Source organism: Trichosurus vulpecula, chromosome 1 (assembly GCF_011100635.1).
Source record: "Trichosurus vulpecula isolate mTriVul1 chromosome 1, mTriVul1.pri, whole genome shotgun sequence".
Taxonomy (NCBI): Eukaryota; Metazoa; Chordata; class Mammalia; order Diprotodontia; family Phalangeridae; genus Trichosurus; species Trichosurus vulpecula.
In genome coordinates, this window is record NC_050573.1 from 149,773,592 (window position 1) to 149,779,304 (window position 5,713).

Consider the following 5,713-nt stretch of genomic DNA (forward strand, 5'->3'; position numbering starts at 1 on the left):
CTCAATACCGAAATGGTTTTGTACTCTCATTGACTTGGAATTCCACTGAATGATGCAGATCTTCACCCATCCAGGCCTTCTCAAATTGTGTAACTCTGCTTTATGTTCTCTCAAAAGTTTGCCACAGTGGGACGATGACTGCACGCCGCCGGTTTTGCCCTGAGATGATTTAGGACGCTCGGGTTGGGGTGGGCCAGAGCCGGAGACCCGGACCAGAACAAGACTGAGCCAGAGCCGGAGAGGCTGACTGGGAGCGAACGGAGCCGGCGGGCAGGGGCGGGCCGGGCCCTGCCATAGCGATGTTCCGCAGCCTGGTGGCCTCAGCACAGCAGCGGCAAAACCTCCTGGCCGGAGCCCCCGCTAGCGCGCTGCAACCCCTCGGCCCGGCCCCGCGCCGGAGGCGAGAGCGGCCTGGAGGTCCAGTACAGCTGTCGCATCTGCCTGGAGGTCTACCACCAGCCCGTGGCCATCGGCAGCTGCGGACACACATTCTGTGGGGAGTGTTTGCAGCCGTGTCTCCAGGTGCCATCTCCGCTCTGCCCACTCTGCCGAATGCCCTTTGACCCAAAGAAAGTGTACAAAGCCTCCAATGTGGAAAAGCAGCTGTCATCCTACAAGGCTCCGTGCCGGAGCTGCAGCAAAAAGGTGTCTCTTGCAAAGATGAGGTCGCACATTTCTTCCTGCATGAAGGTCCAAGAGCAGATGGCCCACTGTACCAAGTTTGTCCCTGGTCGTGGCAACATCCCAGCCCATTCCCAGCAATATCCCAAACAGATCCACCTTTGTGTGTCCGTACTGTGGAGCCCACAATTTGGACCAGCAGGAGCTGGTAAAGCACTGCATGGAGAATACTGCAGTGACTCAAACCGAGTGGTCTGCCCATCTGTTCAGCTATGCCCTGGGGTGACCCTGGCTACGAGAGCGCCAACTTCCTGCAGCACCTCCTCCATTGACACAAATTCTCCTGTGACACCTTTGTGGACTACAACATCGACGAAGAAGTGCGTTTCAGGCCGCCCTGGTGCTGTCCCTCTCGGAGAACTGAAGGCAACCTTGGCTGGGCCCGAACCCAAATCTGTGGTTAAAAGTCACCTTTTCCACATGGAGGGACAAGAGGCTTGCTCATTCTTCAGCATTTCCTAGCAGTTAGGCCTTCCTGTCATCTTTATTTGAATTGCACCTTTTTTTAATAAGGTGGAATCTTTATTCCTTGCACAAGGAGAGCAGACCAACCCCAGGGGCCAATCCTCAGTGTTGTCCCATGGGTGGGAAAAGATTGATGCACCTTTTACCAGTTCAAAGGTTCGGTCTAAGTGAGGACTTTCACCTCTCTTCTGGGTTGTTTGGTGTTTGGAGACCCAGATGATCCCTAGAGGGCAGCTGAGTAGAGGGAGGAATGTTTGGCTCTGCAAAATCAGAGCAACATTGAGTTCTTTTCTTTCTAAACAGTGGTTTGGCTTTCATGCTTAAGAATTCATGGAGAGCCCTGACTCTATCATTGCTGATCCAGACAGGTTAAACTTGAGGAGAGTTGGAGAGGTGGGAGAGACTGAAAGAGAAACTTAGCTGAAGACTTGAATGGAAGGAATGTTTTCCTAAGCCCCATCCTAACATCTGCCATTCAGTAGTTTCCACCTTGCTCATTTGGTACCAGCTTTTGTGATACTTAGAGATTCTGGCATTTTTCTATATTAACCAGTGTGATTAGCTTTTCACATTTTATAGAGCAAGGAAAAAGCAGTTACTCTTCATGCTGCAATATCTGTGTTTGACAAGGAACAATGGTATTTTTATGGAACATTTAAAAAATTATATATTTTTTTTTTAAAAAATCACAAACGAACCTAGTATAGGATCAGCATAGGGAGAGTGATAGGGAGCCTGGGGAAGTCAGAACCAAAACTGGAATTCGGAGGGGTTTTCCACTCATGCTTGTGTGATTTTGAGGTGGCCACGTTTGTTAGATTATTTCTATATTTTTAAGGTTTTCATTGTGTCTGTTTGCCTTTTGCTAATAAAAGAAAGAGACTCCCAGCCCCTTGTGCAAGCAGTGATGCTACACAGTGGAAATAGCAGAGTTGCCTCCAGGCTTGGGAGAAGACTAAACCAGAAGGGAGAATGGAGAAGAGGTGCCTCCCTGGCCCCTTTTATCACCTTCCTAAAGAGATGACTGGAATTTGCTCCTCAGGCAGAGGCTTGGGGGCAGCCTCACTGAAGGACAGGGTCTCAGGGTCTGTAGCTTCCCACAGAGCCAGGCCAGGGGAGCAGTGTGGAGCCGTGGACCATCTTCTCTGGCCAGTACTTGAGCTCAGCTTTGGGGCTTGGGAAGAAGGTTGTTCAACTTTCTGGTTTGTTTAATGATATAAGTTATTGTTGTCTTTTTAAAAAAATAAAATAAGTTTCAGAGCATCTAAAAAAAAAGTTTGCCACACGGGGCCCATCCAACATGCTAAGAGGTCTTCTTTACTTTATACCAACATTGCAAGAATATGAATGGGGTCCTCTGGCTTTCCACTCATCATCTCATGCTCTTCCCATCTTACTGGTCTATCTTCTCTCCCTGTCACACAGTTTCTAGATAACATCTAGATGACATCCTTTACTTTTAGTCTTTGGAGTTCCTAGTTGCTTATACATTACAGCCTGTTCACACCCACAGTGTACCTTTCCATTGTCCTCTGTGTAAGGCACCATCAAACGGTGGGGATAAAAAACATAATATTTATATAAGAAAAGACAAAGTAACTTAATGAGTTCAAGTTATTTCATTAATAGCTGGAGGGGGTGAGGAGAGGAGATATCAGGAAAAGCATGATATGGATCAGGGCTGTCCAACCTTAGGTTTTTATTGAAACAATAGACAATATATTTTGATTTGCTATTTTAGTGAGAGCTCTGCAGTAGTTCAGCATACTTTGCTAAAGCATTTATGTAAATTTCGATGCTTGTAGGCAGGTGCATAAGTCAAACTGGGCTGGTATGAGGCCTGCAGGCCACATTTTGGATAGCCCTGATATGGATTATAGAAGGTACTGTGAAAGAAACTAGGGATTTTAAGAGACAGAGGTGAAGAGGGGGTGTATTCCAGACATAGGAGGCCGTTTGAAGGAATGTTGAGTATAGAACAGTTAGCAAGCTAGTTTGATTGAAATGATACTTAAATACACATTGATTAATTAATATTTAACAGTAATTTGTTGAAGCACTATTTGAAAGAACTCTTTCAAAGCATAGAATTTTAATGATTCCATTTACAAAGTACATATTCACCCTATAGTATCTTTTGTGTTAAATTTGCATTTTGCTTGCATAGATTTTTAAAAAGCTAAGTACATCTGTATTTAACCATTCCTTAAGAGTAATGATAGTTGATCAAAGTTTGAAAGGAATTATGATTTTCATATTAATTGATATGATATACATAATGAATATAATTTAGATTTTTCAGTGGTCAATCAGACCCTTGACAAGGCTCTCACAATCATTGCATTCTTGTACCTGTGTACCTTAAATGAAGTGAATCAAAGATTGTAGAACCTTTTCTAGTTACAGAACTCTGGTCCTGTGATGAGTAACAATCCCCAAGGAACTGAAACAATGCAGTTCCCACAGAACTTCAGGACAGATATACCTTAGTGATTGTGGGAGTCAGGCCCTGGGAAATGATTGTTTGCAATCTACCTTTCCCCTTCCCTTCCCATTGTGATTTATGTATATAATCTCTGCCATCACTACAACAAGGCGGAATTTGGGTAGGTAGAATTTCCAATTTGCATATCTGTTCCTCATAATGAAACTAATTAATTAAACCTCTACCTGATTACTGGCATTTTGTGTCTGGCCTGCTGTTCATCATTCCCAGGTTAGAGAATGACTCAGTAAAATCCTGTTAACAAAGGCTACAGGTTATGAAAGCAGGAGACAATAACATAGAACCTGGAAGAAGTTAATTATAAGTGATCTTTTCTAGCAGTCTGTATTCCCCTCTGTATATGCCTTCTGACACACAAAGAATACTTCATTGTATAGTTGCTTTTTCCCTCCATCCTCTCTCCCCTCCATTTTTCTTATCTTTGTACTCTGTCCAGTTCTTTGTCCACAAAATTAACTTGACAGATACCCATTTCACCACTAAAAGAAGTGTTGAGGGTTGGGGGAGATGAGGTCCAGAAACCCCAAGACTGGAGTTCCCAGACGGGGTCATTGAGAGGGAGGGCCCCGCAAAGACCTGAGTACTGGAGAGGGTCGGGGCCATCTGGAATGAATTCACCATCTCAAACATTCTTTAAGTCAAGGTGGGAAAGATTTATTATGCTTTACAGGGGGCAAGAATTCTTAGGGAACCTACAACCTTACAGGGCTACAGGGAAAGTTTAAATACAAAATTTGGGGGTGAAACCTGTCAATTAGGTGTTTTGGGGTGGGATTAGGGAGTGGTTAAGGGGTGATCAGTTCTTAAAGGAACTTGCACTTTTTGTATCTACTGTACAGGTATCTTACCCAGAGTTCACTGGGAAATAACCAAAGGGGGGGGCACCTGGGGGTGTGGTTTTGACTGAAATGTCACTAAGTCAACCAAAGGTCAGGGCTGACTGGAGATATCCAGGTTGCTTCCATCAAATGTCTTGTTAGACAAGATGAATGCAAGGGAATATACATTTGACTATGTCTAGAATACATATCAGGAAGGTCAGTAAGTAGTAAATATTGTTATGTCCTAGTGCACAGCCAATTAGCAATATACAAGGAGTCCAAACTAAGAAATTCTCTATGGGTACAGCTGGCTGTAGTATCAGGAGGAGAGATAAGTGTTTTGTTAAGGCATGCTGCCCTTGAGCTGGAGGGAGACTCCTAGGGTCAATGTTTTGAAGCTAGGGAGAGATGTGATTTTAGAACTGGGGTCCAGGCACAGGCACCCAAGCAGAGACTGAGGAGAAATGTGATGTTAGAATTAGGGTCCAAGCACAAGCACCCCAGCACCCCATCAGAAGCAAGTTTTTTTTTTTAAAGTATAAGCCTTTATATTATAAAATACAATGTTATCACATCATAGTGCATCTTATACATTACATAACATATTATCATATTATATTAAAACCAGGTCAATCACAAGAATTCACATATAATTAAGAAAATCATTAGAGTATCTAGCAGGCCACTAGCACTGCTTTTGATATAGCTGTATTCTTTAAAATCTCCACCTCCTAATGGAGCAGCTTTAATAATTTTGTAGTTTTCTGGACTCAGACTAATTTGAGCCAGCTTGGTTTTTTCTTTCTCTCTGCATAAATATATTCTTTACTTCGTATAGTGACTAGAACTAAGTTATTTTATTTTTTTCAATAGAGGTTTTGGGGGAAGAGGAGGATGGTAAATCTAAATCCTCTTAATCCTTTTATTGTGTTAGCAGGAGATTAATTTTTTTTTACTTTTAATTAAAGCTATTGAAATTTATATAGGCTCAGTGATTATTCTATTAATCCTAATAATAGATCTTTTCAATGATTTAGTCTAGTTAAGTATGTCATCAGCTTAATTCTGAATACTGTTCTTGAATTGATTGATTCATAAACTAAATCACACGGTGAAGTTATTCAAGGACTCAATTAAGCCCATGGACTTCCCATCCTGATAAGAAGATCTCAAAGTGCTCTTTAAAAATCCCCTTTATTCTTACAACAATTTTGTGAAGCATGAGGACTGCTTTGTTTCG

At 42.7% G+C, this 5,713-nt stretch overlaps 1 pseudogene; it reads left to right on the plus strand.

Annotated features, from left to right (window-relative positions):
- The first annotated feature begins 340 nt into the window (after positions 1–340).
- Positions 341–1,767, plus strand: LOC118834322 (annotated as a pseudogene).
- The last annotated feature ends 3,946 nt before the right edge of the window (positions 1,768–5,713 follow it).